Source organism: Vulpes lagopus, chromosome 8 (assembly GCF_018345385.1).
Source record: "Vulpes lagopus strain Blue_001 chromosome 8, ASM1834538v1, whole genome shotgun sequence".
Lineage (NCBI taxonomy): Eukaryota > Metazoa > Chordata > Mammalia > Carnivora > Canidae > Vulpes > Vulpes lagopus.
In genome coordinates this window covers 41,630,701-41,654,408 of record NC_054831.1, presented here as the reverse complement: position 1 = coordinate 41,654,408, position 23,708 = coordinate 41,630,701, and the positions used below count along the sequence as shown (strand labels likewise).

The 23,708-nt window shown below is 44.7% G+C and overlaps 2 long non-coding RNA genes across 2 annotated transcripts in view; one reads left to right on the top strand and one right to left on the bottom strand.

Moving 5' to 3' along the window:
* The window catches only part of LOC121497951, a 30,740-nt gene extending 10,265 nt beyond the window's left edge, over positions 1-20,475 (bottom strand). Inside the window, exons 1-2 of the long non-coding RNA XR_005989579.1 lie at positions 20,279-20,475; positions 3,011-3,164 (exon numbers count right to left, since the gene is read on the bottom strand). This is a non-coding gene — a long non-coding RNA (uncharacterized LOC121497951). The remainder of the gene's footprint in view (positions 1-3,010; positions 3,165-20,278) is intronic.
* LOC121497952 lies at positions 6,460-15,520 on the top strand. The gene is made up of 3 exons (XR_005989580.1): positions 6,460-7,586; positions 11,126-11,954; positions 14,601-15,520. It is a non-coding gene; the product is annotated as an uncharacterized LOC121497952 (long non-coding RNA).
* Positions 20,476-23,708: the final 3,233 nt, after the last annotated feature.

Genomic DNA, 23,708 nt, shown 5'->3' with positions numbered 1-23,708 from the left:
CCTCCCCTAGGGAAAGCTCGGTTCTGCTCATTTTCAGAGAGGTGAAATTGGCATCTGAAGACATGTTTTTGAGATTTGAACACTGAGGTCTCTTTATGTAAGCATCAGCAATAAAACATCTTTATGTTGACCACATTTTCTTTCCCAGAGACACGAGAAAAGAACAGGATTTGCCTCGTAGGCCTAAAAGGAACACTCTGCTTCCTTTCTTAAAATCTTCCATGGTGTTTTTCTACCTTTGGTTTTGAGTTATAGAGAGATGGATATTTTTGTTCCTGAGCCAAGAAGCCTGTGTGCCATGTGTCTTTCACACAGCAGCTACATTTCACAAAAAAAGAAGTGTTTTTTTTTACCTGATTTTTCCTGTGGCATTTAAAAAATCTGCACTGAACTTTGCCACATTCATTTTTTCCGACCCAAAGGCACCAGTGTGAGTTGGTGGGAGGAAAAACATTAACTTCACTTAAACCTGGAGAGAGGTCAGCGGACATGTCCAGAATCACACAGTGACTCAGAATACCTGCCTAGGCACTTTCTTAATCAGTCTGAAAGGCTGGCCATTTAAACAACAGGAGAGATTTACTCATTTTGGAAGTCTCTTAGGCTGTGTTTCTAAATGGTCAACATCTAGTTTCAGGCGGGCAAATGAAGTGTCATTTTTACTCATTATTCCAAGCCAACAAAGTGAAAATAAAAATATATCCAAAAAGTTTGTAAAAAGCTTCTCTCATGATAAATCTATAGTTGGTTTTGATTAAGTTGGAAAAGTCTATTTGAAAGATGTCTTGGGACGCCTGGATGGCTCAGTGGTTGAGTGTCTGCCTTTGGCCCAGGACAGGATCCTGCAGTCCCGGGATCAAGTCCTGCATCGGACTCCCTGCACGGAGCTTGCTTCTCCCTCTGCCTGTATCTCTGCCTCTCTCTGTGTGTGTCTCTCATAAATAAATAAATAAAATCTTTAAAAGAAAGAAAAAGAAAGATGTCTCAAGCTTGAGAAGTTGATTTCACGGAGTAGCTCTACACTCTCATGACTGACCCCATCCCCATCCCAACAGTCAACTGTGAGCAAAGCACCCCAAATGGCAAGACTCACATCTGAGCCCACTTGACATTTTACAATTTTTTTAAATGTTTGGGCGAAAGCTGACTTTCCAGGTATCTGGTAGCCACTTTTTTGGTATTTACCTAGATGCTTATACTACAGACAAAAGAATAGAGAACACAAAAGGCAATTTAACACCTTTCCTCCACACTCCAGCAGTTTGGGATACTACCTTTAGGTCAGTTTATGTCAAGAAATCAACTCATAGCAATGCTTGGTTCTAAATTTAAAGTTTCTCCCTTTATGTTCAGCTGTGGTTAAAATTCCTGTTTTCTCTGAATTTGCACTTCTAGTGGGACACAGTTCTCTTACCCCTACTTTACCCTTTGCATGCTAAACAATTCCAGTTCCTTCAACCATCCAATCTTTTTCTAGCTCCCTCTCCAGCCTGCTGTAGTACTCCTCTCTGGGACTGCTATGAGTTTCCCAATTAGGTTCTCTTGGGTAGTCTGGAAATCTACCCACACCAGTGGACCTTGCCCCCCAAAACAAAAACAAAGCAACTCACACACATTCCCCCAAACCAACAGGAGGAGCAGCTCACCTTTCCCAGTTGGCATGTGTCATTTATTTCATATGTATTAGTATATGTAGTCATCTGTGGGTTTCTTTGGCCATCTTATTGAGCAAATTAAATTCTAAGACAGTCAAAAGTTTAGTAATATAACCAGAAAACTCTTAGCCACTGAATATGGCAATGACATGACATGTCTTTCAAGAAGAAATTGGCTATGACAATGACCAAAGAAGAAAATCCCTAGAGTCCCTGGCAACGTGGCAACTTAACGTTGCTTACTGAGAGGTATGGGTTTCTTCTAGCTTATGATAATCACAAGAGCTGGTTCTACTGGATGTAAAAAGGAGGAGCTTGAAGGAAAAGTTTCTTTACAAGTTGAAAGTAAACGAAGCTAGGCTGATGATAATTTCCATAGATTTTAGATATAAAAAATTATAGAAACTGGTTTCAGTTATTAAAAAGCATGAGCGTAAGCCTTTTGATCCCTTAATTAAAGTTCTTGTTCAAAAACTGTGTTCAAACAAAACCTTTAACAGCTCAATTTCTAAAATAATATCATAAAAGCAGGAGAGGGAACAGATCTGTATGTATCTGTACTATATGAGAAATCTTATCTCCAATTACTAAAGGGAAAGGCAGGAGTCCCAGGGTGCCTGTTAAAGATTTTACTGGAGAGGTACTGGGCGGGGAAGGGGGGCATGAAAATGTCATTAAGGAGAATGAAAGCCTAGGTATGCTAAAAAATACAGCCTTGCAGAGCCACCTAGCAAAACCTGGAGCGGGAGACACTACTTTTTTTTGTCTGTGAGGTTTGCATTTGTTCCCTTTACCAAAGCCATCTGAGCCCCTTGCACCCCATCTCCTGTTGTCTCCATCTTTGGCCTTAAACAAAGACATCCAGGTCACGGTGTGCATTTCAGGTCTTCTAATCACTAAGTGTCAGTTCAGTGAGGGGAAATATCAGTTAATACAAAAATGGATTTCTCACAGCGGTGGCTGGTACAGATCCAGGTTCAGATTTTTCACCTTTACTCCACATCACCTCTCAACCCTTCATGCCCAGGGGATTTTTAAAAAAAGGAATAGAAAGGCATGGAGCACATAATTTCTTTTCTTTCAGGTTCTCTAAGTAAACCCCGGGTTCTGGTTGGACCGTGTGTCAATATCATGATGTCTGAATTCTCATTGTTATCAGAGTAGCCAGAGCTTACTGTTTTTAAAACTCCAATTGCTCTGATGGGTAGTTCCATCTAGCAAAGGCAACTCTCAATGGTGCATGTGCACAGACTCTCAAATTAAGTTCAAATTAGCAGTTTGAACTTGGGCTCAGCACAGCAACCTGCAAACTTTTTTAGAGTGACCATCTGTGGTTCATCCTATCTTAACATTACCTGCATAGTCACCAGTTGACTGAAGACTAATGCTTTGTCCAAATTAAATCGCTTATCTTGTACTTCAAAGCCAAAAGTGAAATCCTTGGTGAATTTGTTCCTCAAAGAATTTCCATTAACCCAGTTTGTATTTCTCAACAGGAAATCCTATAGACTTGGAAAATGAAAAAGTCATGTAACTGAGAGCCAAAGATGAGAACAGACAGGTCAAATATACAAATATACCCATGCAAAGAGATAGGAAGAAGATATTTGGGGGCATTGTCACAAAAAGGTTGCCTCTTTATTTTTTTATATTTTATTTATTTACATGAGAGAGAGAGAGAGAGCACAGAGGGAGAGGGAGAAGCAGACTCTCCACTGAACAGGGGCAACTTTTAGAACATCTGGGTGGCTCAGTCAGTTAAGCATCTGCCTACGGCTCAGGTCGTGATCCCGGGGTCCTGAGATCAAGTCCCTCATCGGGCTCCTCCCGATGAACAAGTCCCTCCATCGGGAGAAGAGCCTGCTTCTCCCTCTGCCAATGTCTCTGCCTCTCTCTCCATGTCTCTCATGAATAAATAAATAAAATCTTAAAAAAAAAAAGTTGCCCCTTCAGAGAAGAAATTAAAATTACACTCCTTACCTGAATTTTCAGATGTAGCACACTTCATAGAGTATTTGGAAAACTGAAATCCCCTCTCATTTTTGTGATGAAATTAGACTTGTATTTCTCTAAAACAAGTATTAGACCCAGAGAAACACAAAGTGCAAGAGGAATGCAGCAAAACATATGTTCCCCCCCACAAATCACATATTTAAAGGTAAGATTATCTTTTATTGATAAATTATGAAAAGTACTACTCAAAATAAGTTACGGAATATGCATGCAAAGTGGAGTCATTTTTATTTTTGGTGTAATAGCTAAGAAACTTAAAAAGAAAGCAATATTGCAACAGAACAAAACAAATGAGAGACCGTGGAGTCACTTAGCTTCTGTCACGACTTTCCTTAATATTCTGTGAAAAGAGAACATACAAGCTGCATTAGCTGCATTTAAAAAAAAATAGCCAGGATCCCTGGGTGGCGCAGCGGTTTGGCGCCTGCCTTTGGCCCAGGGCGCGATCCTGGAGACCCGGGATTGAGTCCCACGTCAGGCTCCCGGTGCATGGAGCCTGCTTCTCCCTCTGCCTGTGTCTCTGCCTCTCTCTCTCTCTGTGTGTGTGACTATCATAAATAAATAAAAATAAAAAAAAAAAATTAAAAAAAATAGCCTGTCGTGGAAGCTTCTGGTGTTTGGAAATGAATGGTCGATCTTGGTTAAAGCCTAGAGGAGATGCAGACACTTTGATTCAAAATGCAATAGGATATCTGAAAGCTCTCCAGCCACGGGGCAAGGCTTGTGTAGAGCAGGGTTGGGCAAGAAGTCCATCTGGCAAGGAACTAAGGTAGGAGTCAAAACAAACAAGATTGCAGCAAATTTCAGGCTACAGACAGCAATCAAATACACAAGAAGTCAAAACAGGTTGTTTATATGGCCTCTCTTCCCCAACTGGAAGACAAGTTCCATGTGCACAGGAATTTTTTATTTTTGTTTACAATCGCATCCCCAGTTTCTAGAACAATTCCTCGCTCAAATATTTGATGACTGAATGAACATCTAAGTTCCAGAAGATAGATTTGTCAAAGGAAATGAAATTCCACAAATATCTAGTGATCACCTAAGCAGCGCCATGTTAAGCGTCCACATATAGTAACATATATAGCACTGCAATGTGACATGAAAATGCATAATGCAAGGTGAGGAGAGGACAGGCCAGTGATGGTATAAAGGACTGTCGTTGTTAAGAATGGCATGGGTAGGAAGGCTGAAATCTGTGCCAGGCCCCCAGCTTGGTATTCAGTTCCCTGAGATCCCTGCACAGAAATAACTTCATCTACTGTATACCTAAGTGTACTTCATCATATACCTAAGTGTACTTCTAGTAGGTGCTCAGTAAATGTCTGGGAATTAATGAGAAGGCAATAAGGGACCCAAAGAGAACATGCGATTTGGCTTCAGGGTTAGAATATTGGCCAGGACCAGCCAGAGAATCGGCCCAGGGTTCCCTGCTTGTTCCCTCCTTCTCCTTCAATGGAATGACCATAGCCAGTCCAGATCTCAGACTGTCAGAGTGAAGTCTGAGACCTCCAGGCCTAGAATTAAATACCAAAACGTGAAACCCCAGGGCTCTGTTGAAGACTTCCCAAATCAGTGGTGCCTGAATGGCTCAGCTGGTTAAGCATCTGCCTTCTGCTCAAGTCATAATCCGTAGGTCCTGGTATCAAGCCCTGGGTGGGGCTCCCTGCTCAGTGCTTCTCCCTCACCCTCTGCTGTTCCCTGCTCCCTCCCCCCATATAAATAAATAAAATATTTTTAAATTTTTGAAAAAAAAAAAAGACTTCTTGAATCAAAATCCTGGATGGGGGACCCAGAAACTAACATCTTATCCAAGTACCCAGGTAAATCTTCTGCATGACAAAGTTTGGATTCAACTAAAGTAGGATTTTGTAGACAAGTAAAAAGATCTAATAAGGATTCTCTCAGGTACCTATATTAGTAACTGAAATCCGAAGGGCAAGGAAAACTAATATTTTGGGGGGTTACTGTAGACCAGGTACTATTCAAGATGGTGTCACATAAAATAATTTAATATTCAAAAATCCAAGGTGGTAGTTTCATTACATCTATTTTTAAAGAAACAAGCTTAAGAACAATAAATAACTTGCCTAACATTGCACAAGTCCTTACTGGGATTCCAAATCATGTTTAATTTCTGAGATCACATGCTCCCCTACGTCTTGCTGCAACTTTTGGAAAGGCAAAATTGAGTGAACTGGGATATTCTGTAGTGCCTGTCTTTAAGAAATGTACATAGAGGGGCAGCCCCGGTGGCTCAGCGGTTTAGCGCCGCCTTCAGCCAGGGCCTGATCCTGGAGGCCTGGGATCGAGTCCCACATCGGGCTCCCTGCATGGAGCCTGCTTCTCCCTCTGCCTGTGTCTCTGCCCCTCTCTCTCTCTCTCTCTCTCTCTCTGTCATGAATAAATAAATAAAATCTTTAAAAAAAAAAAAAGAAAAAAAAGAAATGTACATAGAATCTGTTACTGATTGGATGAATCCGCCAAGATAAATTTCTAGAAATGAAGATTTGAGTCATATATTGCTGGGCTCCAGCCAACCAGCCCTCCCCAGTGGCCAGGTCTCATATTTTAAAGAAACGCCAAAAGTCCAGCTTTGCATGTGAAATATCCTGATTTTTAAATATAGATAACTAATTCAAAAGTTTAAAACATAGGGATCCCTGGGTGGCTCAGTGATTTAGCGCCTGTTCGGCCCAGGGCAAGATCCTGGGGTCCAGGGATCAAGTCCTGGGATCCAGACCCACATCCAACTCCCTGCATGAAGCCTGCTTCTCCCTTTGCCTGTGTCTCTGCCTCTCTCTATGTGTCTCTCACGAATAAATAAAATCTAAAAAAAAAAAAAAAAAAAGTTTAAAATACATCTCAAAAGTCAAACAGGTCTGGAAAACAAAATCTCTACTTTGGAGTATACAAATCCCAGGGAATTAAGGTGCATAGAACAACTGGGATACTATTTAGTGTATTTAGCTTTAGAACAGAGACATGTGTCCATGCATTCTGCTTACAAGAAGCTATATCCTATCACTACTTCTGGTTTAATTTGATAAAACCTGCATTGCATCATCTTTTGATTTTATACAGATGTTTCAGATATGGCCCAAAGGCCAAATTTTTGTAAATTGAACTGGACCTATTAACTTACCATCCTGGAGGTGAAAACCTTACTTACTATTCCGGTTTGGGAGTGACCATCGATTAGCATTGACCAATTTTAAATTTGTGATCCCCTGCTTTTCCAATACGTTTTAAAGGAAAATGGAGTAAACTCTGGGGGAAGAACTTTCCGTGTTAGTAAGCACTCCGTACTGCATCTGCTTTCTAATAATTGCATTTGTGGATTTCTCAAGTGGAACTCCTCGGTACCAAAGTGAGCCCTGTTTCAGAGCAGAAATTCTCTCCCACACCCAAAGACCTAATAACGAGTGATTTACTACGCAGGATGTATGTTCTAAAACAGCAAGTTTGCAATAACTGAGTTTTCATCCCTATTATTATTTAATGATTCCATAGTGCTAACTTACGAATGACAATAAACAAGCCAACGAGCTTTTGTTGTTTCTAACATATCCACGGTCCAAATAATACTCCACTCTTCCGATACTGGCGTTGCCTCAGGGGATTTTTTTTCTTCATCTATTTTACCGCAGGGTTAAGAAGATACCTCTCCTTCCGTGTCTTCAGGTTTGCAACGTGTAGACATTTATTTCAGGTTATCAAGTGAGGCGACGTTAACGGACCCAGGCAGAAACCATCATTAACTTAATACAGCGTCACAACGTCACCAGTCAAGGGATGTTAAACGCAGCAGAGACGCGCGAGCATCAGTGTGAGCAGATGAGAAAGGCACAAGGATGACCCGCCAAGATTCCTAGTCTCAAGACCCCACAGAAAGCCTCCAGGAAGTGAAGTCGGCAGGTTCTAATTTCACTTATTTTCATGGCTATGTTTGGGGGGGGTTTGTTCTTTTTTGTTCCTGTTTTTGTTTTCTGGTTTTTAAAAAATTATTATTGTAGTTTCCCACTGCAAAAGCAAAGCGCATCAGAGGAGTCTGGCGGATTTCTGAGCAGAAGAGCCTCGTCTCTCCCGGAAGCGTGACGGCGCCGAGTGCCCGGAGCCGCGCGGCCCCGGCCACAGGGCAGCGCCCCGCCCGCCCCGCGCCCCGCCGCCCCCTACCCCCGGCGGGGCTGCACCGGGCGGGGCTGCACCGGGCGGGCGGGGCGGGGCTCCGGCTGCTGCGCGAGAGCTCCGCGGTGCTCCCCGGCCCGCCGGCCGCCGGGCGTTAGAGAAACTAGGGGCCTTGCTCGGCACGCCCGGGCTCCCGGAGCGCCTCGCTGCCCCAGCCGGCTCCGCGCCCTCGGCCCGCGCGCGCTCCGCCCCCCCCGCACTTACTCACCCCTTCTTCCCCCGCCCCCGGCTCCCACCGCCGCCCACCCCCGACCTCCCCTCCGCCTCTCCCCCTTCTCCTCACCTCTCCCTCCCGCCTCCTCCTACCCGTTTCCTCCCCCTCCGCCCCTCCCCCGCCGCTCACCTCCGTCCTCCACTTCTTCCCTCTGCCACCTCCCCCTGCACCCCTTCCTTCCCACGTCCTCTTACCTCCACTTCATCCTCCCCACCCTCTGCTTACTCACCCCTTCTTCCTGTCTCCCTCCCTTTCTTCCTCCCCCCGTACCTCCTTTCCCTCACATCTTCCCTCCCCTACCTCCTCCCCCTTCTCCCTTCCTCTTCCCTCTCCCAGCCCCTCCTCCCCTTCTCACTTCCCCTGCCTCCCATCTCCTCCTACCCCCACTTCCTCCACCTTTGCCCCCACTTCCTGCCACCTTCCTCCCCCTCCCCCTTTCTCTCTCCCACTTCTCCCACCCACGCCTCCCACTTCCTTCTTCCCTCTCCCACCTCCTCCAACCCTTCCTTCCTCCACCTCGGTTCAACCCCTCTTCTGATGCACCCATTCTTCCTACCCGCCTACCCTCTTCTTCCAAACCCCCGACTCCCACCCCTCTCCTTTTCCTTCTCCTCCTCCCCTCCCCTCCCCCACTCGTCTTCTCCTGCCCTCCGCCCCTCCCCCTCTCACCTCCCACCTCATTGCCCCCACCTCCTGCCCCTCCCTCTCCTCCCTTCTCCCCTGGGGGCCGCCTCCCTCATTTCGGGAAACCCAGATTTGGGCAGAATGTGGTTTCAGGGCTCAGTCACGAAATCAGAGGAGAAGGCTTTACAGGCAGCTCCACCGCGGGGGTGGCCTGGAGCCCCAGGCAGCCTTGGCGTTTGCCCCGCAAAACTCTGAGCTTCTGTGGGGCGGGGGGTCCCAGCCCCAAGGGCAGCGCCCCGGCTCTTCTCAGTTGAACGACGGTTCTGCTCTGCTCTGGAAGTTTCGCACGGATCAAAGCGCAGCAGTACTTTTGGTTTTAGAGAGGAATGAGGACCCAGAAGAGGACTGAGAGAGAGAGGCCCGGGGAGGCAAGAGAACAGGGGGAGCGAGATGGTCCTGCTGTGCTCTAGACCGGATCCTTTAGAGCGGAATTTCATGTTTGGACACCTGGGGGGCGAGGGTAGGTAGATGTAAAGATAAGGTGGCCTGGACAGCAGAATCCCACAGAAGGACAGTGTGGCATTTCTGCTACCAGAAATGGTGGCCTCACGGTCTTGTTTCCCACAGCCTCCCATCCCCATCCAATTCAGTAGGTCGCGTGGGTCTCTTTGATTTCCGTTTAGCACATCGGGACACTGAGGCCAGGGTAGGCTAAGAGATTTGGCCATGACCACACAGTTCTTAGAGGCAGACCCAAGACTCAAATCTATATCTGACTCCCAGACTCAAAACCTGACTTAGTATATGCTGGTGTTCAGCTTGAACACAGATTGAACTGACGCCTGGTTTGGAGGACAGTCAGGTAGCTCTGCAGGTAGGTACCTGCTCACAGTTCTTCCAGACTTGTGTTTCACAACGGACATAATGAGGGCATCTTTTCCCCCCAAGGGATGTTCCTGAGGCCTTTCATTAGCAGGAATCTCTGAATTCCTAGTCTCTCTCCAGAGTGGGTACTTATAGAGCTATTATCTCTAGTTAACCCAAATCTCCTTTGGGCTCATTAGGGAAATTCCTTGGGCCCTAGGCTGGCATCCCAAAGCAAAAGTACTGGACTATCCCATAGTTTTTTTTTACACCCAAAAAACTTTATCTCATTTTTGGGTGAGGATTAGGGTGTGTTCTGGTGACATATGAGTATATAGATATCAACTAGTAATGAAAATACAACTGAAGCATAAAACATCCTGCATGGTATCTTGAAACATTCTGAAAAAAAAACAAACCAAAACAAAACACAAAATCATCAGAGGAGCCTTACAGAAACAAGTGTGTTTTATATTTGCTGGAGATAAACAGGAAAGGAACACACATACGTGCTGAACCACAAATATCCCATCACCCTCACCACCCAGCAACATTGTCTCCCTGGTCTCCAGAGTAAGTCACCCCGTTGCATACCATAGGAATAGGAACAGAGAATACCAATTTTCCCCTGTTCTTCACAGTCCAGTGGAGATTCTGGATGTACTGCAAGGGCCCCATTAAACCTCAGTTTCACTTGTCTTGTTGGTCTCCCCCTCCTCACTACTATTTATTTCCTTTGTAGGAGAATGGGTATTTGGGGGAGAGTAAAAAAATACATAAATAAAATCTTTTAAAGAAAATGAGATAGGTGGCTCAGCAGTTGAGCATCTGCCTTCAGCTCAGGGGTGTAATCCTGGACTCCCAGGATTGAGTCCCACAGCGGGCTCCCTGCATGGAGGCTGCTTCTCCCTCTGACTATGTCTCTGCCTCTCTCTCTCTGTCTTTCATGAATAAGTCAAATCTTTAAAAAGAAAAAAAGAAAATTAGATAAAGTTTTGACAAGCCCAGTCTTCTAAGAAAGTCAGTGGGAAGACTGGCTGTTAAATATAATGTTCTACACATGTTCTAATGGAGTGCAGAGGGAATTTGTGTTTAAAATGCTGTGTCGTGGAATACCTCAGGGTGCCATCTGATGGTTCATTTATTTCTAAACTTCGTACAGCTACCATATTGATAAATAAATCCCCCACAGGAGTGCTAGGAAGTTCTCCTGGTTACCCTTTCTCCATTTTTATAGGTTAAGAATCAAAGCCACCAGAAAGAGGTCGACAACATACAACCCTGATACCCAAGCCTTGTTTTTGGTGGTGGGTAGTGAGGCTGTAGGCCTGAGGTTCCTTAGGTGAACAATGGAGTGAAGAAAGTAAATGGTTCTGCCTACCAGCTCTAAGAGTAGTCACGAATCCCCACTATGGATGGAAGGGCCTTCTGGTCCCAGCAGCTGCTCCACAACAGAATCAGGCCATTTTCTCCAAGGTGGCCAACTATCCCTAATCTTTTTGTCATGTCAGACTCCATGGTAGAAGATGCAACTGAGGCTACCTCTAAGGACCTTCTCCTCCTACAGGGGCCTAATATCCTGCTTTCTGGTACTGAGGAGGGAGCCATGGAAACTGGTCAGAGAACCTCCTCCTTCCTGCAGGAAGAGAAAGAGAATCAGGCAAATCAAAATGAAGCAAGGCCTGGGGCAGTGCCCAAAGCTGACAGGCCACCACCCTATGCAAATACAGTTGACTAAGACTCAAGTTGTTCATCTGGCCCTTGGCCACCCTGCAGACTCTGCCGGTGAGGCCTGTCAGCCACTGGGATGCCCTGGGCCCCAGACCTCTCCTGGCAGTTGTACCTCTGCTGGATACCATTCCTGGTATCATTCCTAGGGAATCTGGAGGCAAGTCCAGGCTTATGTGCTCAGTGAGAAACAGTGGGCATGTGTTTGCCATTTGACTGAGACCATCAACAAACAAGGCTTGGATCCCAGGTCTGAGGCCGGGGAGCTTCAGGCCTTTGCAGTGGCAGAACAGTGAGGGAGGTACTCCGGGCTTTCAGCACCTCTTAAATCATGCCAGAGAGAGAGCCACTTACTTCCACACGCACAGGCTGCCGCTGGCTCTGTCACAAGAAGATGAACTACAAGTAATAAAATCAAGATGAAGTTCTGTGTAAATCTTTCTAGCTCACAAAGACTGTAGAAAGTTGAAGATGAAAGGCATATTAAAGACCATCGAGTTCTATCTTCTCATCCCGCATCTGCAAACCTTCGGCCCTGAGAAGTGAGTGGACCACCCCACCATCACGCAGCGCCTCCAAGGCGGGAGTGGCGCTGACTTTCCATGGACGTCACGCCACATCCTTGCCGGCCTGCTAGTCACACGTCTTCTCACGACTTCAGAAAACAGGTAAGGAGAAATCAGTCCTCCAGGATCTTTATCTCTCCCTTCGTTGTTTCCAGCTGCTAAAAATTGGCACGGTTAAAAGTGGGTCGCCCTGCCAGTCACGGAGGGTCAGCGCTTTGGGAACAACAGGCAGGCGCTCAGAAGCGTAATTGCCAGTCTTCTCCCTGGCACCTGGAGATTTCTGTCACTCAAGTCCCTGGGTATGTGCCCTCAGCAAAAACTACCCCATGAAGTCAATTGCCAGCTCCAACCATCTGTACATTTACCCTCTGGGGATGGAAAGCCAGAGGAAATGCGATTTCCTAATCTAATTGGCCTCGGACACAACAGAGGTTTTTGCCTGATAAAAGCCCTCAGAGAGTCCATGCATATTTAGGACCTACAATGCTCTCCAGGATCCTTCATGGGACCAGGCTGTACAGAGAAAAACACCTCAAAGATGGCTCTGGCTCTCTCTTTGCCTCAGTTAAGGCCTTGGTTGAGACAAGTTTGAGACCTTGGTTGCTAGTGATCAGCTCAGCTGGGTTAGGCAGCAAGGGAAATGAAATCTTTAAAATAAAAATAAAATATTTAAATAAAATCTTTAAAAAAAAAAAGTGCAACTATCCTAGACTTCAAATTAGTTATTGATATAGAAGAAGTGAAGTGGTGCAGGTGGGAGTTTTGAGGCACAATTCAGACACTGGAGCCTAATTTCTTTCTTTCTTTCTTTCTTTCTTTCTTTCTTTCTTTCTTTCTTTCTTTCTTTCTTTCTTTCTTTTCTTTCTTCTTTCTTTTCTTTCTTCTTTCTTTCTTCTTTCTTTTCTTCTTTCTTTCTTTTTTTTTTTTTTTTAAGATTTTATTTACTCATTCATGAGAGACACAGAGAGAGAGAGGCAGAGACACAGGCAGAGGGAGAAGCAGGCTCCACACAGAGAGCCCAACGTGGGACTTGATCTTGGGTCTCTAGGATTAGGCCCTGGACTGAAGGCGGCACTAAACCGCTGAGCCACCCTGGCTGCCCTGGAGCCTAATTTCTTGAGGGATAAATTGTCTATCATAGAGCTGAAGCCATTTAGATAGCAGTTTCCTGGAGATTGCACTCCTATCCTCTGGGCTCTATTAAGAAAGCCCGTCAAACAAACATCTTGATCTTTTATGTGACTATCATATATATTTTCTTCCTGTTGATGTGTGCTAGTTAGCTAGATACGAACATGAAATAAAAGTGTAATTTTAAACTTCTGTGTGTCAAGATATGTAAATGCACATATACATGTGCTTAAAAACCCAAACCTATTTCCAAGAAGGATTAGAAGCAACTAACAAAAACACAGAAGAAGGGGCTCAGTCGGTTGGATGTCTGCCTTTGGCTCAGGTCATGACCTCGGGGTCCTGGGATCAAGCCTTCCCCATAGAACTCTCTGTTCAGCAGGGAGCCTGCTTCTCCCTCTCCCTCTGCCTGCTGCTCCCCCTGCTTGTGCTCTCTCTCTCTCTCTCTCTCTCTGTCAAATAAATAAAATCTTTAACAACAACAACAACAAAATGACCAAAAGCCATTAACACTAAAAAAGAAGTAAAAACTATGTAGCAAACAGCTTGTGATTGAACAGAGTGATAAAAGACGGCAGGCTATAATTCCTGACCTGAACTGATTAGTAAACCTAGTTATGAACTTTATAATATTCAAGGCAAAGAAGAAAATGTTATGAATTAAATCACTCTTATTATTTAAACAGTGTGAACCTGTTTAAAAATAGTTCTTAAAATATAGTTCTTAAAATATAGTCCAGGAACCATTGTGGTCCTCAAAACGCTTTCTGGGGGCCCACAGATCAAAACTATTTTCATAATACTAAGGCATTGCTTGCCCCTTTCTCTCTCGTTCTGTCATGAGTGTCCAGTGAATTTTGTAGAGGCTACATGTCATGTAATATTACCACAGACAGAATGCAAAAGCACATATACAAATCCAACTGTCTTCTACTGAACCAGATATTCAAGAGATTGGCAAAAATTTAAAACAGTGTCACTCTTTTCACTATTTTTGCTTTGAAAACTTATTTTCATAAAATATAATTTTGTTGGTGTATTTTGGGCTTATTGCTATTATTTTAAACGAATTAGAAAATATTTAATTTTTTAAAAATTTCTAATATGGTAAGCCTTGTAGATATATTCTAGATAAGAAAAAAACTCTTTTGAGATTCTCAATGATTTTTGTAAGAGTGTATAGGGATTCTGAGACCACATGTTTAAGAATTGCTAATCAAGAGTTTTACTATTATTTATGCATCGGACGTGATTTTTTGAAGTTTCTTTCTAGAAGGCAGTGGTCATGGCCACATTTGATCCCAAGCAAAATTAAAATCATTTTATGAACAAATGAAGTATCATTTTTTACACATATTCATTTATTCTTCATTTTATCTGTTCCAGAAATATCAACTGAGCACCAGTACGTAGGTTCTGTGTATTGTGCCTTATTCTGTGAAGACAGTGAAGGGTAAAACAAATACAATCCCTGTCCTCACAGAGATCTGTGATCTGGTTTGCAAAGGAGAAACAATGATGATGTGAAAATTCAAGATCAATGTAAAACCAGATGAAACTGCTTTTGTTTATATTCACATAAACTACCAATTTAAAAGAATACTGTTTATTTTACAGAGTCTGAAGACTTGAGGTTGAAGAGTTTCCTGTCAGGAGGACATCATTTGATAGATATTAGATTTACTGGTGATTCAAGTTACAGCAGCCCTAGTCTGTTATCATTGTGTTTAAAAGTATGATATGTTTTGAGGAAATTCACTGTAGGTAAACAAATCTACATTAGAAAGCACTGTACTTGCATTACGAAAAGGTTTTTCATTTTAGAAATACTATACTGGTCTTACAGAGGGAGTGATCAATAACCTTATTGACTGAATGAACAGCTCATTGTACACCTAAAATTTGATTCATATTATCACAATTGATTCACAGCCTTTCAGTTATGTGTATAATACATTTAGGAAGATGAAATTGTATTGTGCAGTTACAGTAAAAAGGAGAAAGCAAGCGTCCAGTTGTGATCAATGACTGATGTTAGTTGAGCCTTAGGCCAGGAAGAAAAGCCTAGAATTGGTAAAAGAGAGGTGCCAAAGAAAATGGGAACTGTGAGGTGTAAGTAGAACTTCATTCATTTGTTTGACAGCATGGTTGGGCTGGAGGGTCAAAGCAATGCGTGTACATTTCAGTATGGCATTAGTCAAAAATCTTTTAGAGTGTCCTTGTCAATTCATGGAGAGATATAGGGTAGAAGTAGGGCAAATTAGATTGATTTGTAGCTGGTTGAACAGTCACTTCCCAAAAGTCTTGAAATGGATCCATTTCAATTTTGATGGAGGTCCCTAGTGACTTGCCACAGAAATCTACCTTCAGCCTCACTCAGTACAATATTGTTATAAATGATATCCTGAAGAAGTCTGTTGGTGACAAATATGGGGAAAAAAGTTTATATGTGAAGAGACTAGAAGCCAGGGTCCAAAAATGTTTTTAAAGGGAACAATGTGGGCAGCCCCGGTGGCTCAGCGGTTTAGTGCCACCTTCGGCCAGGGCCTGATCCTGGAGACCCGGGATGAGTCCCGCATCGGGCTCCCGGCATGGAGCCTGCTTCTTCCTCTGCCTGTGTCTCTGCCTCTCTCTCTCTCTCTCTCTGTGTGTGTGTCTTTCATGAATAAATAAATAAAATCTTTAAAAAAATAAAATAAAATAAAATAAATAGAACAATGTGTCAAATCTAACAAGAATTTAATAGGGAAGTATCCCACAGTTATGCACCTAAAAGTTATCCAAACAAGTTCAGGGTGTTTGGAACCTGGAATGTTTAAGTGAAACAAGGATAAAGCAAATGTAAAAATGTACCTGTAAAGATTTTGTTAGGAGTCGGCCAGCAGTTGGTGCTTAGGATGTTTCCCAAAGCTCCACGATAACAGTAGATGTTAGTCTAGAGAACAGGAAGATGAACAGGAGAAGAGACTCGGGTAGGGAGTGTGGTTTAAGAGTCCAATATGCAAAAGAAAAAATAAATGACTTCTTAAAATACTACATGAGAAGCCTTGGATTGTATTAATAGAAATATTATGTCCAGGGACGCCTGGGTGGCTCAGTGGTTGGGCTCTGGGATCAAGTCCCACATCGGGCTCCTGTGAAGAGCCTGCTTCTCCCTCTGCCTATGTCTCTGCCTCTCTCCATGTCTCTCATGAATAAATAAATAAATCTTAAAAAAAAAAAAAAAAGAAATATTATGTCCAGAATAAAGGAGGGTATAGTCTTGCTCTACTCTGCATGTTAGGCCTCTCCTGGATACTGAAGGCAATTCTGGGTGACTATATTTTATGGTGGCTTTGATCAGCTAGACTATGTAGAGAAGACAGCAAACTAATATGGAGTCTTTTTTTTTTTTCCATTGGAGTTCAATTTGCCAACATATAGCATAATACCCAGTGGTCATCCCACCAAGTGCCCCCCTCAGTGCCCATCACCCAGTCACCCCAACCCCCTGCCCACCGCCCCTTCCACTACCCCTTGTTCGTTTCCCAGAGTTAGGAGTCTCTCATGTTTTGTCTCCCTCACTGATATTTTCACTCATTTTCTCTCCTTTTCCCTTCATTCCCTTTCACTAATTTTTATATTCCCCAAATGAATGAGACCATATAATGTTTGTCCTTCTCCGATTGACTTATTTCACTCAGCATAATACCCTCCAGTTCCATCCATGTTGAAGCAAATGGTGGGTATTTGTCGTTTCTAATGGCTGAGTAATATTCCATTGTGTACATAGACCACAGCTTCTTTATCCATTCATCTTTCGATGGACACCGAGGCTCCTTCCACAGTTTGGCTATTGTGGCCATTGCTGCTAGAAACATTGGGGTGCAGGTGTCCCAGCGTTTCACTGCATCTGTATCTTTGGGGTAAATCCCCAGCAGTGCAATTGCTGGGTCGTAGGGCAGGTCTGTTTTTAACTCTTTGAGGAACCTCCACACAGTTTTCCAGAGTGGCTGCACCAGTTCACATTCCCACCAACAGTGTAAGAGGGTTCCCTTTTCTCCGCATCCTCTCCAACATTTGTGGTTTCCTGCCTTGTTAATTTTCCCCATTCTCACTGGTGTGAGGTGGTATCTCATTGTGGTTTTGATTTGTATTTCCCTGATGGCCAGTGATGCGGAGCATTTTCTCATGTGCTTGTTGGCCATGTGTATGTCTCATTTGGTGAAACTTCTGTTCATGTCTTTTGCCCATTTCATGATTGGATTGTTTGTTTCTTTGCTGTTGAGTTTAATAAGTTCTTTATAGATCTTGGATACTAGCTAATATGGAAAGAGTCTTGAAGTTATGTTGTATCCCTGCTCTCAAGACAGCAAAGTGTGGCCCTAGACCTTCAAGGCCACATGACTACTGGCTACCCTTCTGATTTCTCTCTTTTTCTCCATTTCAGTGTGGCTGGCCTCCTTGATACTTCTCAAACATCAAGCATTTATCTTTGTAGGGTCTTTGCTCTTCCCCTCACATGTCACATGGTTCATCCCCTCCATTCAGTCAGGTCTTTGCTCAAAAGTCACCTCCTCATTTAGACCTCCTTTACCTCCCAATCTAAAGAAACACTCCTATTTCCCAGTCTCTTTACCTTGCTTGTCCTTTAGTATATTAATCAGTACCTAACATTATGTTATAAATATACTTAACTGTTTATTGTCTGTCTTCACAATAGAATGTAAGATCCAGGAGGGCTGGGGCTTTGTTTGCTTCCCTGATCCATCGCTTGTTCCTGATATACCTTAGGTTCCCAATGAGCACATTTTGATAAACTCAAAGGCCATACTGCAAACTCACAAAAGAACAGCCTCTGAGAGCTGTCAAACATTGGAAGAGCTGCTTGGTGGAAGGGGCCTCTCCCACCCACATGGCCAGGTTAGAATGATGAGTAGGCACTCAAGGCAAGGAACTTTGGGACTCTCAGGTTCTATATAAATAAATATTTCTAAGCATTGGAAGGAGTGGGCCACTTGGAGCCTCCCTGCCATAGGGCACGTTTCCTCAGGTGTGAGAAAGTCACTTGTCAGAGGCATTGTTTGGGACTTGAATTCAATGAGACCTATTCCAAATTTTATGAGATTGTCCCAGGCCACCTCCTTCTTGTTGAAACATTTCTGAATGTGGTCTACTGAAATAGTTTTCCTGTGTGAACACATTTTCAATGTTTTGAATGGGATAATGGGATTCAATTTGTAGAAACGATGCCTATTTTCTGAAGCGTGCTTAAGAATATGTGAGATTTAGAGGAGAAAGACTGATCTTGTGTGAATTGTGTGTCATTCTCTGTTCTCTGACAGCATCTCAAGAATGATCAAAATGTACCTAATTTTTCTTATTCACATGCCCAATGTGCTCACCAGCCTGATAAATAATCACAAATGTTGCTTTCTCAGTATCTTTCTAGATAAGACATGGCATCTGTCCCAAGGAGAATGATTTTAGCACTCAGCAGCTGAGAAAGGAAATGAATTATCCCATTGTGACTACTAGAGCAATTTAGGTAGTCAGGAATTATCCTGGTATGGACAGATAGACAAAGAGTCAACAAGACGTTGGTATGCTTTTTCAATGAGGCAAACGTTTTCTTTTGGAAAATAGCACTAAATGTATAACACAGAGCTCAGAGAATATTGAACATAGAGATCTATGTGTTTTTATAAATTAAAACAAATAAAAAAAAAAAACCATAAAGAGGACTGTGTTTCTCACTTGGGGAAAAGGGGACAAAATATCAGTGTGGAGGGATTCCAGGCGCCTTACAGTTAATATCTCCAGCAATGACTTACTCCCACAGTCCTGAAGCAGGCCAAGAACAGAGATAGAGCTTGAAAGTGTGTCATGGGAATTTGTGACTGTTTCTCTGGCTGCGTGATGAGAATTTTGCTGTCTGTAAATGGCTGAGGTTGGAACCCCACGGCTCGTGTTCTGTTAACCTAAAAGTCTTTCCTGAAACTCTAAATTTGTAAAATTTATTTTAAAAAGCAAACAAGCCCAAACATATTTTCAGCACATTAAAACAGCAACTCCTGAGCCATATAAAGGCAGACATGCAAGTGAACCTTCTTTTTCTCCCAACATCAGCTTGATTCTAGAACAAAGTTTCATGAGAAGGAAAGGGTAGTATATGGATGTGTGACACTAATTCTTAGGAACTTTCCAGGAAATGAATTTGTACAGCAATGGGTTAATGAAGCCAGAACAGACCCAAGATGAGAAATTGGGATGCTTCTATTACTTGGTCCTGAAGTATGAAACAATGGTTGTTCTTCCCTGGGCATCACCTTTTCATGCTGGCTTTCCTGTGGGACTCTATATTGTTTGGGCTGGCTTTTGGGCCTACCCAGTGCTGGTGGCTAGGCCTCTCTTTCCTGGGTCCTCTTGTGCCTTACTGACTAAATTAGTGGAATCAAGACAGCTAGCCAGGGTGGCACCAGGGTCAGATCGAAATTGTCCTTTATGCTTTACTGGTCTACTGCACACAGGGCTGATCGTTTCTTAAGGACAGGGGTGCAGCGTGTTATCATTATATCCCCAGCACCTAGCACAGCCCCAGCCCCAAATTCAGTCCTCAGTAAAGGTTGTGTTTGTTTGTTTGTTACTATTAAATGACCTGAAAAGTTCCAAAGGAATGCATGCCTGCATTAACCTTTTTCTAACCAATGGCACAGATTGCATATTTTGGTATGAGGGTGGTTTTTTTCTTCCATATTGTTTTGGATTCTCAAATAATGGACACCACATACATCTTGTGACCTGAAAACCCATTTCTTCTTCTTCTTTTTTTTTAAGATTTTATTTATGTATTTATGAGACACAGACAAAAAGAGAAAAAGAGAGGCAGAGACATAGCAAAGGGAGAAGTAGGCTCCCTGCGGGGAACCTGATACAGGACTGGATCCCAGAATCCTGGGACTACCACCTGAGGGGAGGGCTCAACCACTAACCCACCCAGGCGTCCCTGAGAACTCATTTCCTTGGTGGTCTGGATAATGAGGGAAGGATCTAAGTCCTTTCTCATTGCTCACCACTGAATCTCCCATACTGTGCCCAGGACCCCATCCACAATCAATAAACATTTGTTAAATAAATAAAAATATAAAAACTTTAAAAATCAAGAAAAATAATAAGGTGACCCCAACTGGCCCCACTTGCACCTACCCAGCTGCTGACATTGCCCAATAAATGGGCCTCTTTCAAAACAGGACATGTTAGGAAACTGAATATCCCTAAAGGGAAAAGATGTTAGGACAGCAGGCCCTCTTTCCTACCGGTTTCGGGAAGGTGAGCAGAAATATGGGGCAGAACTGCCCAGGGTACCGGTCCTGCACTGGCTGACGGGCTTGCAGCGGTAACCCGGCGCCCGGCCGCGCTCCCCAGACCGGGAGCCGAGGAGGCAGGGCCCGCAGGTCCGCAGGCCCGGGAGGCTGGTCCAGTCCGCCCCCGCCCCGCCCCCGCCCCCGCCCCCGCCCGCGGCTCGGTGGCTGCTCGGCTCCCGCCCACTCCCGCGCCGCCACCAAGTGTTTCAAAGGTGACGCTGGGGGCGGGGCGGGGGGGGGGGCGGGATGCGGCGGGGACAGAGGGCGGCCCCGCGGGGCGCGGGGCCCGCGCTGCCCCCGCCTCCCGGAGCCTCCATGTGGGGAGTTCACCGTGGCCCGGGAGCCAGGAGAGAGACACCTGCCGGTGGCACGCGGCAGTGCGGGTCCCCGCGACCGCCCCACGCCGGCGGGGCGGGGCCGCTCGGCGCGGAACCCGGAACCCGCTCCTCTGCCAGACGCTTCTGGATTCCGTTTCCAAGGACCCAACACGATCTTTTCTTTGGACCTTCTTCGAAAAGATTTTTTTTTAATTCCATCTTTCTGTTCATTAGAGACACACAGAGGCAGAGCACAGGCAGAGGTTCTCGAGAAGCAGGCTCCCTGGTAGCCCGATGGAGACTCGATCCCAGGACCCCGCGACCCCAGGATCACGCCCTGAGCCAAAGGCGGATGCTCAACCGCTGGGACACCCGGGTGCCCCTCGAAAATATTTTTTTAAATGGACTCATGTTCACGTACAGGGGAGCCCAAATGTCCCCCTGCCGTGGCCCTCCTGGGCATCCGCAGCCAGCCAGCCCACACCTGTTCCTGGCGCAGCGGGGCCGTCAGCACAAGGACCCGCCTCCGCAATCAGCCGGTCCTTGAAAGAGAGGGCAAAGTCTCACTAGTCTCACTCTTTTTTTTTTTTTCTTTAAGTGATTTATTTTTTTTATAGTGATCTCTACACCCAACTTGGGGCTCAAACTCACGATCAGAGATCAAGAGTCACATGCTCTTCCAACTGACCAGCCAGGCGCTCCTCACTAGGTTTCTTTTAAGCTCACCTACAGAGCTTAGCCAGATGACTCTCTGGGAAACATTGACCTGGGCTCTGTGGGCTTCAGGCCGAGCCCCAAACCAGTGCTTGCCCCTGTGTGTGTGTGTGTGTGTGTGTGTGGTGCGTTTCTGCGCGGGTATAGGAAAGCGTGTAAGGTGAAAGGTGGATGTGCTAGAAGTCACAATGAAAGAAGGGAACAAAGTGCACTGAGAACAAATAAGAACTCGCTATGAACCAGTCTAGGACCCTGGGGGCACCCTCTGGTGAGAAAGGAAGGAAACCTGGCAATTCTAATCATCAACTTTCATTACCCACCAAGTACCAGAAGAAACTCCATGAAGGCTGAAGAAGTAAAAAGTGTTTTGGGGTTGCTGGTCTGGAGATAATCCCTGCACAATGGGGGAGATTTGAGTCATTGCAAGGCGATGGGACAAACAGGGCTTTCCATTTCCGGAGAGTGGGGAGGTGGGGGGGTGGGTAGGGTAACAGGCTTAAGGTGCTGCTGACTAGGTAGGGAGTGTGGATATTCCCACGTGACCCACAGGGAGCCACTGCTGGTTCTCCACAGTCCAGGAAGCACATGGTACCTCTGAAATTCATCTATGAAAGCATCCAGTCTCAAAGCAGTTTGAGCCTCACCTGGGAACTTGTTAGACATGCAAAATTGAGCCCCCCCCCCACCCTTGACCTACTGAATCAGAGTCTCTGGGGGTGGGTCCTGGGGATCTGTCTTTAACAAGCCCTATGGGTGATTCTGGTGTTTTCTAAAATTTGGGAACCTCTGGATTGGGAAATAGAGAAGAAAGGAGCTGACTGGATGACATTCCAGGTGTAGGGCAGCAAGCTCCCCGCGTATAAATAAGGGGGAAGACAGGTATACCAGTGACAGGTACAGTAGGGGAAGGGGATTCAGTTTGTGAGGGGAAGAGCATGAAGTAAAGGTCATTTGGGTCCTGTTGAGTTTAGCATGAAAGCAAGGTACCCACCTCAAAATTCCTTGAGGCAGCTGGAAGTCAAGGCCTTACATGGCCGGGAGAGCAAGGATGAGGTCACCTATATGCAGGGGAAAAAAAGAGGGGGTCAGCTCAGTGTGATCAGACAGACAGGGGAGAACAGAGAGTCCAAGAACCTATAAGGAAGAGCTGGTCAGAGAGGAAGCAAAAACAAACAAAACCAACAATCTGCATGGTGTCACTGAGGCAGAGAAAGGAAAGAGTCCAGAAAGAACAGGTCAGAGGAAGATCTCCAGTGTCAGCTGGCCTGGGCGGTGTTTTCTCACCCATTAGAGGACTATGAAACAATATGGCTATAAAACCCGCATTTAGGGATCCCTGGGTGGCGCAGCGGTTTGGCGCCTGCCTTTGGCCCAGGGCGCGATCCTGGAGACCCGGGATCGAATCCCACGTCGGGCTCCCTGCATGGAGCCTGCTTCTTCCTCTGCCTGTGTCTCTGCCTCTCTCTCTCTCTGTGTGACTATCATAAATAAATAAATAAATAAAATTAAAAAAAAAAAAAAAAACAAACCCGCATTTAAAATAATAACAGAAAATGTCAGAGTGTATCTCACATAGCAAGGATACAGTTTCATGAAATTTCTATGTAAGATATATTTTGGTGTCAACTGCACTTCAATCTCAAAAAGATATATTTGGGGGGGCTGCATTATTTCTGTGGCATTCTTGCTAAAAATGTCTGACTTCAGTGCAATTTTGAAAAAATATCAGACAAACTGCAGTGGAGGGACATTTGACAACATAACTGATCAACACTCTTTAAGTGTGGAGGTCATAAAAGTCAACAAAAGACTGATGAACTCACATAGATTCAGGAGACCAAGGAGAAATGACGAAATGCAATATGAGACACTGAAGGGGTCCTGGTACAGGAAAGGGACATTAGTGGGAAATTGGGGTCTCTGGTTTGGTTAATAGTCCAGCTCCAACGTTAGTTTCCTGGTTTTGATCATTGTACTAGAGGAAGCGGGATGAGAATGGCTTCGTCTATTCCAGCTGCTATAATACAATGCCAAAGATTGGGTGGCATATAAACAGCAGTTTATTTCTAACAGTTCTGTTGGTTGGAAGTCCAAGGTCCTGGTGCTGGCAGATTCCATATCTGGTGAGGACCCATTTCCTTGTTCATAGATGGTGCCTTCTTGCTGTGTCCTCAGTGGGTGGAAGGGCCCAGGGAGCTCTCTGGAGCCCCCCCTTTGTAAGGGCACTAATCTCATTCTTGAAGGCTCCTTCCTCATGGCCTACTCACCTCCCAAGGCCATACCCTTTAATACCATCGCTTTGTGCATTAGATCCCAACATAGGAATTCTGGGGTGATACAAGCATCTGGAC